This window comes from Onychostruthus taczanowskii, unplaced genomic scaffold, assembly GCF_017590055.1.
Source record: "Onychostruthus taczanowskii isolate IOZ18803 unplaced genomic scaffold, ASM1759005v1 scaffold37, whole genome shotgun sequence".
Lineage (NCBI taxonomy): Eukaryota > Metazoa > Chordata > Aves > Passeriformes > Passeridae > Onychostruthus > Onychostruthus taczanowskii.
This window is the reverse complement of record NW_024501126.1, coordinates 9,904,075-9,919,154: the sequence shown is the minus strand read 5'-3', so window position 1 is coordinate 9,919,154 and position 15,080 is coordinate 9,904,075.

Here is a 15,080-nt window from a genome sequence, read left to right as displayed (position 1 = left end):
CTCCTTGTGTACTTGAAAAAAATAATATAAAAGACCCTTTTATGCCCCAGGTCTAAATATTGACACTACATTTAATTATTCAAATATTCATTGTCACCCTAAAGTAAGAAACAACCTAATCTGTTGAAAGAAAATCATTATAAAAAATATCATATATTGCCTTTTATTCACATGAAACACAGCCCATTTTAAGAGATGATAGAGATGATAGAATAAAAAATTTAACTGACTTGCAACATTCTAACTACTAATAGATTATTTCAAAATTGTCAAATAAATTTACTGTTTACTTTTAAATCATTGGAAAAGCTTCAGAGAAAAAGAAGTGCCAGGGTCTAAAAAATTCTGTGCTTTTATTCTTTATGTTTTGTGTTGGTTTCAGAATAGCTACATTTTATGCCATGAGCTCTTTAGGTCGCAAAGGAAGGAACAGATAATTTCATAATTAATTATAAGCTCCCATCTAAAGACTCAAGACCTATTGAATTTGTCAATGCAGAAACACTTAAGAAAGTTAATCTGAAGTAACTTTTAAAGTGGTGTAATTAAATGAATTAAAGCCACATATTGATCCTTTTATTCAGATTTTCAATGCCTGTAATTCCATGTCGTCTACTTCAGACTTCAAAGTGAATTAAGCTTAATTAAATTAAGGACATTTTAATTCTGAATATGTGTCTACATTGGGGCTAATGCATTTTAACACATTTAGCATTTAACATGCATGGGACTGCAGAAACTGTAAAAAACCCATACAGTGAATTACTTATTTAATAACAGCTGCCTGTGGTCACATACTTTCTCCAGAGATGGTTCAATGTAAGATATTCTTGTCTTGCAATGAGATGGGACATGCTGGTCATTTATTCATATCTTACTTTGACATGTTGGGTATGTCCCTTTATTTCCACACTCAATTTATTTGGATAAGCTCTCTCAAGCATGCAAGACAAATACTTTTTTGATGCAATTAAGGCTGAAAGAGTCCAATGAGAAACTGACTTCCAAACACAAAAAAATGTTATTTTGGATTTTTTTTCTTTGCATGTGTGTATGAGCTGTTATTCTGTCTCACACAAACAGTTCATTTTTTTAAAGACCTTAGACTGTTTTGATGGAAAATTGCTCACCACCCCTGACCATGGTAATGACAATGCTTGTTCTCTTTTGTGAGAATGAAAAGCATCTCAGAAATGCATTACTGAACTGACCTTACTGGACTTGTTTTGGGGAGAAATTGCTCTGTTAGGCAAGAAAGATGAAATCTGAGTGTTCTTAAGTGTTTCCACTTATGTCGTGATTCAGGAATTGTAGTCCCCAATTTAGCATTCACTCTGAAACACTCAAAACCAGGCACTATTTGCTCATTCTCTGTTCTCCCACCCGCCTCCCTCAGTGGTGGCCTGGAAGGGAGGATGGGACTCACAGAAGGGAAATATCATGGGCTGAGATAACAACAATTTACTGGAAACAGCAAGGAGTTAAGAAAGTTAATAGTAACAGCAACCAAACTAATGACACAGTGTAAAAGAAAAGAAGTGAATGATTCATATGTGATGGCTCCCCTCCCTAGAAATTCCCTGACTGTTCCCTTCTCCATGGAAATTCCATGACTGTTCCCTTCTCCATGGAAATTCCCTGACTGTTCCCTCTTCCACAGTACTCGACCCAGAAGGGAATCCAACAATTCTGTGTTCCCCAAAAATTATGCAAGGTGGAACAAAACACCCTCTGGGTTCTGGTCATTCCCCTTACTGGATACTGCAAAAATTAACCCTGTCCCGGCTTTAACCAGGATGACTCATCAGAGAAAACAACAAACTTTGAGTTGCTAATATTTTTATACATAGTTTAGGAGGGGATTTAGCAAATTATGTAAGAGAATTTAGTATGAAGAAGAAGAAGAAGAAGAAGAAGAAGAAGAAGAAGAAGAAGAAGAAGAAGAAGAAGAAGATACGTTTTTATCGTGTGTTTACTCTGTACTGTAAATGTTGCTTTCTATATCTGATATGTAAAAAGCGCATTTCTAAACTTGATAAAATAGGTTACTCTGCAGTTGAGATATTACTCTCATTAAAAGGGAAGACAAATATGCCAGATTTTGATTTGCATACAAAGCATTCATTTATAGAATCAGTTCAGAAATATAAATATAGCCTCAGAACCAGGCAAGAGAAATTGGGGAGGAAAAAATGTCAAGAGCTGTTATAAACAAGTATCTGTTGCCATTCAGCTGTTCATATTTTCATATGTAATTTCCATTAGCAGTTGTCTGCAGCAAGTACTTTATGAAATGTACAAAGCAGAAATTGTTTAATTGCCAGTGCCATTGAACAAAAACTGACAGGAGAGCTATCCTATTATAATAAGTACATTCTCTCAGCTACAAGATGACCTTTATATATCTATTTATTAGATGCACATGACTAAGAGTAGGCTTAAAGCATGTATGTATTTGTGACCTTAATCTACTAGTTAATGCAGCTTCTCTACTGCTTGTTCCTTTTGTGCAAGTCCCTCAAGAATGTAGAAAAGCTTTTTGAAACAAATATGCTTAACTAAAAATTGTCCTTTTATTTCAAAAGCCATTGTTATATTTTAATTTCTTCCATATAATTATGCTTTTCTGCTGTCCATCACCTCCACCTATGGATTGTTTGGCCTCATAGTGACTGATTATTTGAAGAGTTGTCATGTGCAGTAATGGAATGATTTTCCTGTGAATAGAATTGTTCAGACAGCTGATTTGGTCAGCTTTAGATCTTTGAATAGAAGCTGTCATTTGCTGTGTCAGGATGATAGTCATAAAATGTGTTTTAATGTGACAAAAGCAGATCTTTGCATTTCAGACAAAATTTTTGTGTAGAGGTAAGAACCTTATTGCTGTAAATATTTTCTCTATGCAGTTATTTGATTTTCAAAAAACTAAGGATTTAATTTGTGATTTTTAATAAAAAACTGTTATCTTGTAAACTAAGAATAAAAATAGGAGAGGAGTAATATTTCTCCTTCCATACTTTGAAGGCATAATGAATTATTGAAATATAATGTTCAAAATACAGGTGAGTTCATGTTTTTATAGCTTTTATTTCCTTGATATTACAGGAAATTTTTTGAAAACCAAAAGTTATACTTAATATAAAGGAGATAATGCAACAACTACTGTCTTGGCTAACATACTACATGAAGAATTTCTGGAATTCAAAGCAAGAGTAGAGGTATATCAGATTCAAACCCCAATAGTTCCTTATAATCATAGTTTTTGATTGAGACTTCAAGCAAGTAGAGCCATAAAAGATCCCAGAACACAAAGTAGCAGGGAGCTGGTATGGTTTTGTCCAAATTCTTGTGCTGCTGAGAGTCAATGTCATGTCTGAATGGATTCTTAGTCGAAAGGATTTGAAAATTACATGTGTAGCTAATTTGTATTGCTGTTTTTACCTAGACATTATTGCCACTTCCTTTTTTGTTGGTTATTTTTTGGCCCTACATAGAAGACGGCTTTTGTAGTTACATAAAAGAAAGAAAAGAAAAACACACAGGGTCATAGAAAGGTATAGGAATTTGTTTTCATTCATAAAAAATCAACATTGAAAGGCAATAGAGACATGGTCCAAAGGAAGAGAAAAATGTATAAGGTGAATTTTTATCTTACATTGTCTATTCAATGGGCAAAACAAGAAAGACAGTTCAGTGCTGTTCTATTGCAATTTTATTACAGAGAGAGGAGGAAAATAAAGTTTTCTCAAAGTGAACAAAAGACTACTCAAGGCAAGAAAGAGCCAAGGAATTGTTCTCCTCTGTCATTAATATTAAAATATTTACTAATAAAATAAAAATATTGACACACAAAAGCTGTAAACACTTTAAAGATCCAAGTGGGAAAGTAGATTTCTAAATATAATCTCTGGAAAAAATGAAAAACAAAAACCAAACCTCTTTAATACTGGAATTTAGTTTGGACAGGAGTAGTAAAATTAGTGAAAATGAACTCCAGCTCAGCCAGACCCAATGCACTGATGTATTCTACATCTAAAAGCAGCAGGAGTTCCCCCCCTTTCCAGCTTTGGCGCTACAATTTTTGGTATCTGTCCTGAATCACCAGAGCGCACCAATGAAAGCAACCACATGAGAATAGGTGGAAACTAATGTCTAGCACCCAATATGCATTCTACTGTCACTGTCATTCATGTCAGTGACATGATTAATGGAATACTATATTTTCTGACAAAGCAAGTAATTTTACTACATGAATCACATTAACATATTTTTGCTTTCTCTAAACTGCAATAATCTTGCTTTTTAACTTTCCCATAAGTAATTCCACTTTATCTTGCTTCTGTGAAAAAATCTTTAAGTGAAAGTAGAAAAAGAAAACAAAGACTATCTTTCCTAGTTAAAAAAAAGTGTTATCAAAAAACTGTGGGGACATTAACCTTCAGTTATTTAATATTGTATTTACCTTAAGTACTGTGGACAACTTCAAGTTTGTAATCTATATTTAATTTGAAAACCACTTGAGACATAATCAAAACTTTACCTGCTTTTTTGTTACCAACCTACTTTGGTAAATGCTTCTAGGAAAAGTAAAAATGTAAATTACATATCCCACTGCACCACATTCTCTTCTCATTTCTTAATAATTTTATTTTCTAAACAATATAAAAACTCTTGGAAGGTTTTATTTTCTCTGTAACTGTTCAAAATTACTTTGGATGAGGATTACAAAGTCTGCAGATGTATTCTGTGTGTACTAAATATTAATTCAAAGGCTCATTTGCTGATTACATTCCATTCTAAAAAAATCTACAAACCTGAATAAATGAAAACCCTACCATTTTTATTTACACTTGCAAACATAAGTGAACACATGAAATGACTTAATGTTAATATATAATAAAGTCTGTTAATCCTTGTCAGGTTTCCTTTATATTTTTCTTTAATCCTGCAAATTCTACCCTTAGTAATTTAGCTCTTTTTTTGGAAGATTTTTGAAAAGCAGACTGCCTAATCTGTTCTGAATGCCAGATGTAACAATGACAATACTTTCCATGGTGAGAGATTAAACTTGAAAACACTCCCTCAGCAACTACATGACACCCTGAGGGAATACAGGCTTAAAAAATAACACCTTTGATCAGAATTGTTACAGCACCTGGGGAGAGACCATGACCACAAAGAGTTTAGAAAGGGATTTTCACTAACTCTCATCAGTTGCCCAGTAGTGCTGATTTTTAAATTCACGATCCAGTTCACAGACTCTAATAGAAACATCCAAGAAAAGGAACGGCTGGATATCTGATATATAAGGACTTTTTCAAACACTAACATCTTCAGATATCTAGATAATTATTGAATAGGTAGCACACAACTTGCAGGAGAGCTTTAATGCTTTTTCTGTGGAAAATGTATTTGCAGAGGAAGAGTCTTCTTTCAGTGTTGAAAATCAGCATAGGCAACACAGAGGTTAAATTACATTTACACAATGTTGCAAGAGAGAATTTAACTGTGAAATATGCCAGGGATCAAAAAAGAGGGTTATATCATCTTAGCAAAGTGCAAGTGGCCATACATACTTGTTTATTTGAAGCTGAGTTAAACAGTTACATTCATATTTTCTCGAAATGTGAAAGTGTCATAAACTGTACACAGATCTCGTCTATGAGAATAAGCGAATTAGCTTTTACTATATCTTCCAATCAACTTCTCAGTCTATAATCAATATATTACCTTTATTTATTTAGGGCAAGCTTAATATCTGAGGAGTTCTAGTTCCTTAATTTTTGAAAAAAAAAATAAAAAATAAAAAAAAGGCAGCTCTTTAATGTATGATCCGCTACAGTTCTGACAGGATTACAAATCCCCATGCTATGCACTGTTGTCAAACTACCACAGTCCATGTACCATTAATTCACACAAGGTAGTCAAGAGTCTTTCCAAAGATTTCCATGAATAGCAGATGAAGGTGAAAATATTAATAATTCTGGTCCAGGGAATTCTGTCTGACTGCTCCTGAACAAGAGATCTCATGGGAGAAACCAGTGCCTCTCCCAGAAGAGAGACACAATGCTTAAGCAGAGATCCCACTGCATCAGAGGAGAGTATACAGGAGCTTCCAGGAGCACTGGAAGAGATTTTAGACCTGGGAATAAACAGAGTATAAGAATCATGGCTGAAATTTTGCAGAACAAGGAAGCTGCTATATCTACCTTATTTTAAACCATCTTTCTGAAACTGAGCAATGAATATCTTTGGTACTTTGTTAGAATCCTGTGTTAATGCTGCATGCTAGCATAGAGCACCTTAAAATTATGTCTTGGATAGTGTGATTACACCAGAAGAATTGTTGCTATTTTTCAAATTAAATATAATATTATTACCTTCATTTTTTCTGCTTTCAATAGCATTTACTGGCAGATATATGTGTATGATTCTGGAATGTAGTCTATATCACACTGATGAGCTCAGCATGGTGTTGAGACTGTGTCATTTCCACTTTGGTTTGGCAACAGACCAAATTATCTCCTTGAAAAGAACCATGCAGAAAGGCTTTTTTATCCTAGGTTTTCTTTCAAAAGAGACAGTAATGAAAAATCTCCACAGAACTGCCAGGAGCTGCACTAAATCCAGAGAAATTAAAGCAAAGATAGAGATATTGCAGAGTTATTAATAATAAACACACACACACCCACACCCCCACAACCACGCACACCTCCCAAACCTCGGTTAGGAAGGGTTTTGTTAAGTACTGTTTAAGCTTTTTCACAGAATTACTTGCAATGTCTCTGATTTACCACCGCATTCAAGACACTACAGGACATTTAAGGGTCTTGTCCTTATCACGTGCATCAAATATACAGGAGGAAATTATCATGAATGATCACTGGTGACAACTAAAGAATTTAATTTTCTTCTCTCAAACACTTTTCATTTAGTAACTGATTAGGGTTTATTAGAGATTTTTCAATACTTTTCCAACAGATCTCAAAATCTTAATAACCTCTAGCATCATGGAACCCACCTTCCCTGTCAAAAGAAGACATACTCCAGGACATTTCACAGCCCCATCACATGCTCAATATGAGAGCGCCAAGTCTCAAATATTTAGACATCTAACTGAATATTTGAGACTTATCAAGAAATAATAAATAATGAGAAATAACAATAATTATAAATAATGAATAATCAAGAAAAAGTAAATATTAAATGGCTCAATATGACAAACAAAGTTCCTGGATGACTGAAATTAATTAAATTGAAAGCTTTTCATACAGACTCTAATGGAAGTAAAAAAGTTTTTGCCTCCAAATCTGAAGAAAGAAAATCATAGGAAGTTTAATGATGCAAGATTTTATTGAAATTCATGAAAGTAAAAAGGGTTCAATTGGTTCTTGAAAAGGGGAAACTTACTGTTTTGGTTTTTTGTTCTGGTCAAAAATTTTCCACTTTGAGATGTGTTGCTTCTACACAAATATATTGTTATTGTATAACTTCAGAATTATATATCTAAATATTAAATCATAAAATAAGGAATATAAGGAAAGATTACTATGTACACGCATAATGCTTTGAAAAATAAATAATAATCAGACTAACATAGTTGCAATTTCAAAAGATCCTAATCTGCCAATCTTTCATATGCTAGTCATGTCTCTCTGCAATCCCTAAAAGGAGTGTTAGAAACCTGGTGCCATTTTTGCTAAAACTATACTATTTTAAATACAAAAGTTAAGTCTTAGGTAAAAACTTCAGCTTATTTTACATGAGCTCAATTCAATTTTTTCTCCATTTTAAGTTCCAAAATGTTGCTTAACCCCCAATCCCTAAAGCAAAAATTAAATCGGTCAGCTTGAGAAATTGTTTAAATATTTAATTTAAATTTAAATGACGAGATGATCCCAATACTAGTGACAGTTTAAATTAAAAGAAATATCTAAGTTCTGTTCAAAAAAGCTAGATAACTGAAGATAGGCTTTCATAGCCTGTGAGTCCCTAAAACTGACTAAAGCACAATTTCTCAAATTTAAGAAAATGTGAATATACCAATATGCAAAATGTTGGAAAAAACCTACGTTGTACTAAAGCATGATGTATTGCAAACTAGAACAGGAGGTATGCATTGGAGTGTACATTTCCTGTATCACTGAGTATGAATGCCCCTGATCCTGTTGCTGTGCACTCCAGCACTGTCTGAGCCACCCCAGTACTCAGAAAGGAAGATACTGGGTGTCCGTACATTTGTTCAGTGATCCTTACTTACCACAATATCTTCTTAAGGGCTGTCAAGGTGATCGATGTTTGGGAGCACAGGCAGGCTGCAACAAGGTCTCATAATCAGCAAACTGTTTATGTGGACTTTGATTAATAGAAAGCGGTTTGCAAAACAGAAAAAAAAAAAAAAAAAAAAAAAAAAAAAAAGCTTTGGGGACTGCAGAATCTAACTGTAATTTAACACATATTTCCACATATCAGATTTCCTTATCTCTTTTCCCTTTTCCAGACATATGTACAACTACAGTTGCCTTCAGTCAGCTTAAGTTTGCCTCAGGACAGTATAATTGATTATTTAACTAAGGATAGATGCTATAACATATATTTTATCTCATTTGGACCTTATGTAGTTTATCCATTTCTCACTGCCCTGACATTAAAAATGAGAAAGTTTACATATATTTTGCATTCATGTTAAGATGTAAGCTTTGCCTGAAATAGTACATCTTTTGTATCAGTGTCTCAGGAGTGGAACCAAATGCACGACTTGCTTTCTATTTTCCTCCACAAACATGGACTGAGGAACAGTACACCCCAAGTTCTGACAAAATCAATCAGCAGACCAGAGTCTTAAAGTGTTTAAACTACTGTAACCACTTCATGTCAAGGATTTTATGCACTGGCAGCTGGACACTAAAGTGTAAAATCAATATAGATTTCAGAGTCTGATTTTGGTGATATTCATATTTTGTGGGGTTTTTTTCAGTGGCCAGACATACTCCAGAGGAATTTCTACTGCAATTTAACTTATCCCAGGATAAAGCTGATCAGGTTAGAAATTCTCTGAAGAAGAACACAAAAATCAGTCCTCATTAAAGTGTCCATAACAAGGGTCTGAGAATTCAACAACAGTTGAAGATATTCAGAGCCGAAAAAATATATGGGGATGTCTAAAAAGCAGATCCACACCTGCAGTCTGTACTACCCAATATTAATTAATGCAAAACAAACTTTTTCACATCAGAGGGCAGTATTACTCCCATAGCCATCTGGACCACAATCCCAGGTAAATTTAAGGCAGCTACAACCTCTATGGATGTGGGGTTTTTTCCATATTTCATCTCTTTCCAAGATTTTATCTGTGCTATGGTGCATAACTAACACGTCTTTCCAAAATACACTACCAAATATCAAGGTTGAATACAACTTAAAAAGTCTCCAAGTGGAGAAGGGTTTTCCTTAGTCACAACTATCCATATACATGAGGAGGCATTAGTTGTTTGTCTTTCCAGAGTACATTACTACATCTTACATGGGTGTTTCTGTAATTTCTGCCCATCAGAATGTACTAAAACTCTGAATTTTTTGTAGGCAGCAATTCAAAGCCAGAAAAAAGGTTCTGTAAGAAACAACATCATACTTTTTATATCTTTTTAAAATACCTTTTAATGATATCTATGCAGCCTTAGAATGTCTGTATAGTTGTAGTCCTCAAAGTCAGTTTAAGAAAAGTGGGTTGTGCCCAATCAAGGCTAATTTTCCTGTGGGAAAGATGGTACTTATTCTGATTTCAGTTTTCATTAAATGTATTTATTGAAATAATTTCTTCACAAGCAGAAAAAATTGATCTCAAAAGTATCTTCTGCAACCAGTATTTTGTGAGTTGGCTGTAACAACTCTGTGAGGAGGAAAAGAGATTTTTTTAATGGGAAAAGAAGACAAGAATTAAAGAGCTATTCATACAGCTAACTTTGTTTTTCTTACCAAAATGTTAGGACTGGGGATTGTATTAGTGACTAGCAAGTCAGTACAGGTAGACTTTTACTCCAGCACTGTCCAGGCTGGCTCTAGGGCTAGACTTCCTCAGAATACTAACATGAAGAAATATAGACAGCTCTTAAGTCACCAGACATCACAGTCAATATGGATGGGTGGAAAGGGGAAAATGGATTTACACGTTAGGCTGAATACCATGGCTATAAATTATTTCAACAGTTAACAGACAGAAAGTCTTCAGAAGAGAGGTACTTCAGTGGCACTTAATCCACTACCACAATATTACACCTAGACCTTTCTGGTGACAGCTGCTGCTTAGCAACAACTTTCTATCTCCCCTGCTCCCAAAAGAAGAGTAGAGGTGTGCTAGGAATACAACCCAGAAAACAATACTCCTTGTCTTGCTTAGAATGAGTACAATCCGGAAGACCACACAAGGTTTAGCTTACTTGAGTTTGTGTTTGATCAAAGCAGAATGCATGCATGTTAATTCTCACACACATACCTACCTCTTATGTAGCAGGAGTACCGCCATTTGGAAACTTATTTAGTTCTGCATCAGGTAATACATAAACTGAAAAGAAACCAGTATAAAAACTTCCTGTCTTGTAATCTCTTTGCCCACCCTCTTAGCTTGTCTTGAAGAGGATGAGATGTTTGCTTTTGACCAGCCATCGCTAACCTCCCCTCATTACACGTAACCTTTTAAGTAGCAGAAGCCTCACATCAACCTTGGTGAGCTCTGCCAGTGCCTCACTTGCTCCTATAGGTATCTGTTCAGCTTGCTTGGGTACTCTGTCCCTTTGTCCTGCTGCTCTGGGGAGTGTTTCATTCCCACAGCTTCTGTCAAAAGACTCTGACCAGCCAGCCTGAGAGTACAATTTTGCTGTGAAAATGAAGGCAAAGAAAAACAGCATCTAAGCCCTTTCCATTTCCCTTGTCCCTAGGTCCCTGACCTCATGAGCAGAGGGTACAAATTTTAGCTATATTTTGCTAAATGCACTGGGTGGTGCAATACCTAAGGTACCCAAGTCTGGCACTGAGTTGGGAGTCTCATTAACGCTTACTTTGGCTGTTAAGCAGCAAATGGTCCACAATAATTCATGAACTTCTTAAGAAAATAAAGTACACTCTTTGATAGTGTGATAGTTTATTTTTTTACCAAAGTAAAGTAATGACAAAGACAGAACTGTGTTATTTCTTTTGTTCACCCATCCATTCCAGCCCAGGAAAAGAAAACTAAACATCTTGGTATATAAAAGGAAATGGTATTTTCATGTCACACTTCAAGATTTCAGCTGCTTCTACAAAGATAAGGAAGGGTATTCTTCTTCTCATCTTCTGTATTTGAAGTTGTCATGTCGATTTATTCAAATGAGTAGGGGAGATTAGAGAAATCACTTTTCATCTTCTTGTGAAGGAAAGGATGTTTAGCACAGCTGGATAAAGGACCAGGAAATGAAGGTGCTCTGACATATGAAGAGGTCAGAGGCATAGGACTCATAGTAATACCTCTCACAGGGTCCTTCTCAATTTATTGATAAAAAAGTATTGAGCCTGATCAATAGCTTTGGGGACAGGGAAGAATTTTTCTCCAGCTTAAACCTAAGTCAGTCAGAGCCATGAAGACTTTTCAGCTTTTACAGAATAATAGGATGGTCTGAATTAGAATAGACTTCAAAGATTATGCAATTCCCACCCCCTCTGCTATGGGCAGGGGTACCTTCTGCTACACCCAGCTGCTCAAAGCCCCATCCAGCCTGACCTTGAACACTTCCAGAGATGGGGATGGGCTTACAGCCTACTTATAAGCTTCTTTCACTGCAAGATCATGCTGGAGCTGCTCAGTATTTCTTCTTGGCTCTGTCTCATTTAACATATTTGTTACTCTTGCTGATACTGGCAATGTCTGTCTGTCCTCTGCTTTATCTATCATCAAAAGCATGAGGCTTCTGAACTGCACTGGAACGTGGAGTTTCATGCTAGCCTGGACACCAGCGTTGCTTGGGTCAAGTCAATGAAACTCATCCCTAACTGGGTGAACTGTGATTTTCTATCATCAGCAGGGAAACACATTCACAGCTGTCAAATACCTTTGAACTCTCCCTGGGTATGAAAGTTTCTGCACAAGATGAAATAAACTGAAAATTGTAAAAAAAGTAACTGGAAGACGTGCTGAGCGAGTGGAAAATGAAAGATGCCAAGCTATCTTGGAGGGTGGCTACATGTCATTGAGAGCACTATCATTTTGAAGTAGTAGCAAAGAAACAAGAAATTTGGCTTATGACTCAGACATGTGTATCCAAAAATATAACAGTAAGGCCAGCAGGAAGTAAATATTACTATATTTTGCTGGCAGGAAAGCAAAATTTGGAAAGTACTCAGTTCTCTGTCAAAGATCAACTCAACACACTGTTCAAGAAAGCTGCTTCATTCTAAAAAATATCAAAAGAATATAGCCCTTAAAAGGAGTTCAGCAGGAAAGAGATTCAGCATTTCAAAGCAATGTTTAGGTCTGAATATTTTGTAAATCAAACACGGGCCACCTTTCAACCTGAATAGAAAATACCTACTCACTCTCCACATTTTACTGCTGTCACTCACCCTCCCTCAGAGCTTGTATAGTTAGCTTTAGCTGAGACCTTCACAGAGTGTGGAGAGGTTCCAAATTTCATATTGAGGTGTCTCTGTTATCTCATTGGGTAGCCAAATGAAAAACCAGCATAAAAAAAAAAAAAAAAAAAAAAAAAAAAAAAAAAAAAAAAAAAAAAAAAGAAGAAAAAAAAAAGAAAAAAAAGAAAAAAGAAATAAAACTTAGAATGGGCCTCTATTTCTCTCCCTTCTATTGCAGTGAAATAAAATGACATCTACTAAAATGCATATTATATACATACCTCATATAATACACCCTGCCTTATTTCTTTCTGAAGTGTCCATTTACTATGAAAGGCATCACAGGAAAGAAAAAGTCAAGGTTTGAAATATGAATTTGATAGTCTAATGAGGGAAATGTTCCTTTTTACTTATAAGTTATTATGAACAGTAGAAAAATCTGTTAATATGGATGGTTCCTTTCCAACAGTTTTTTACCCTAAAATACTTATTCTTGAAGAACACTTTAGTAAAGTCTGGGTAAATGATATCCACAGCCTTTCTCTCATCCACTATGTGGGAGATGTCCATCATCCAAGGGTGACTGTGGTAGTGCTAGGTTGATGGTCAGATTAGATGATCATGAAGGTCTCTTCCAATCTTTATGATTCTGTGACTCTGTGATTGAAAAAGGTCAGGATAGCCAAGCAGCAGCTGCTTCTCATAAACCTATGCTGAGTGGACCTGATCATCTGGTTATCCTGTATGTGCCATGTGATGCCAAGGAAGATCATCTGCCACATGGCCCTCCCCAACACCAAGGTCACCTTGGCAAACTTGTAGGTCCCCATTTGTTCCAAGCCCCTTGCCATGGCCAGGGATTCACTACATCAGATTGCTTACAGCTCCGTCCAGCCTGACTCAGAAAACCTCCAAAGAAAGAAAATCCCCAATATCTCTGGACAATCTCTTCCAGAGTCTCTTTAATCTCATAGCAAAAAACATTCTCCATTATATTCAATTAAAATCTACCTTCTTTAAGTTTAAAACAGTTGTGCCTTGTTCTACTACTACAGACCGTGGTAAAAAGTCCTTCTTCATCTTTCGTATAAGGCTCTTTCAAGTACTGAAAGGCTGCAATAAGGTCTCCCTGGAGCCTTCACTTCTTCAGGCTGAACAACTGCAGCTCTCTCAGCTTTTCTTCATAAGGAGGTGTTCCATCCCTCTGACTATTTTGTGGCCTTCCTCTGGACCCATTCCATCAGGTCTGTGTCTTTCCTGTGCTGAGGACCCCAGAACTAGATGCAGCACTCCAGGTGGAGTCTCACATGACAGCAAAGGGGAAAATCACTTCCCTTGACCTGCTGTCAACTTTTTGAGATGCAGCCCAGGATACATTTGGTTTTGTGGGCTGCAAGTCCACATTGCAAGCTGATGTCTAATTTCTCATCTACAAATATCCTCAAGTCTTTCTTCTGCACTCATCTTTCCTACTGAATCTCAATATAAGGTGAATTTTTATAGCTAGCAGAAAAAATAAGCTCCATAAAACATAGTACCTTCTAGGCCTTCATCACTTGACAATTCAAAATCACTTAAACTAATTGCCTGTGCATCCTGGAGGAACATTTACAAGAAAGGATTACCTTTGAGGCAAAGCTGAATAACATATGTCTGCAAGCCAGGATTACTGGCATTTTCTTTAATGCATAACCTTTTGAGAAGAAAAAAAAAAGTTTAATGCACCAGCTTTATTGGAATTAAAAAAGATTAATAAATCAGTTTCTTGTTTATACATCACCTATCATTGAGAAAGATGACACAAAGTATATAGATTTGGTTACATAATAAGATTATTATGTGAATCTGAATAAATACTATTCTGTCTCTCATTCTTTATGTAAAACAGTCAGTGATAAAATTACACTTTCCTCTCTTCTTCAAGTACCATGACTGTCATACAACATCTGGATCTGGAGAAGCTTCTTTTGAGAGTCACAAGACTCAACAAAAGGTCATGAGACACTCAGATCCTGTGATATGATCCATAAACACAAAAATGCAATACTGATATTTATTTATTTTTACATATTCAAATTTAATAAAATGACCAGTATATCTGGAATGAGACAAACGAAATAGAATGAATTCTAATTATATAGAAATATATATTTAAAAAAATATATAATGGCTTTGTTTTTACCTTTCTTGATATTTTTTTTTCTCTCACTTGTTTATTTCATAACTTGAAAAAATCAATAATGAATATATGAATACACTACAAAGAATTTTTTTGTTCCATGAGGTGGTATTCGTAAAAAACCTTCTGCTTCATTACTGTTTGAATTGCTTTATTATCTAACAAAAGATACAGCAAATTCGTGAAAATAATTCTTTTAAGCCCTTGTTCCTTAATTTTTTCTCTTTGATTTTACAAAAGATGAGATGAAATATCAATTAATAAATCAGAGACTAGCAAAATAAAAGTTTATTATTAATTT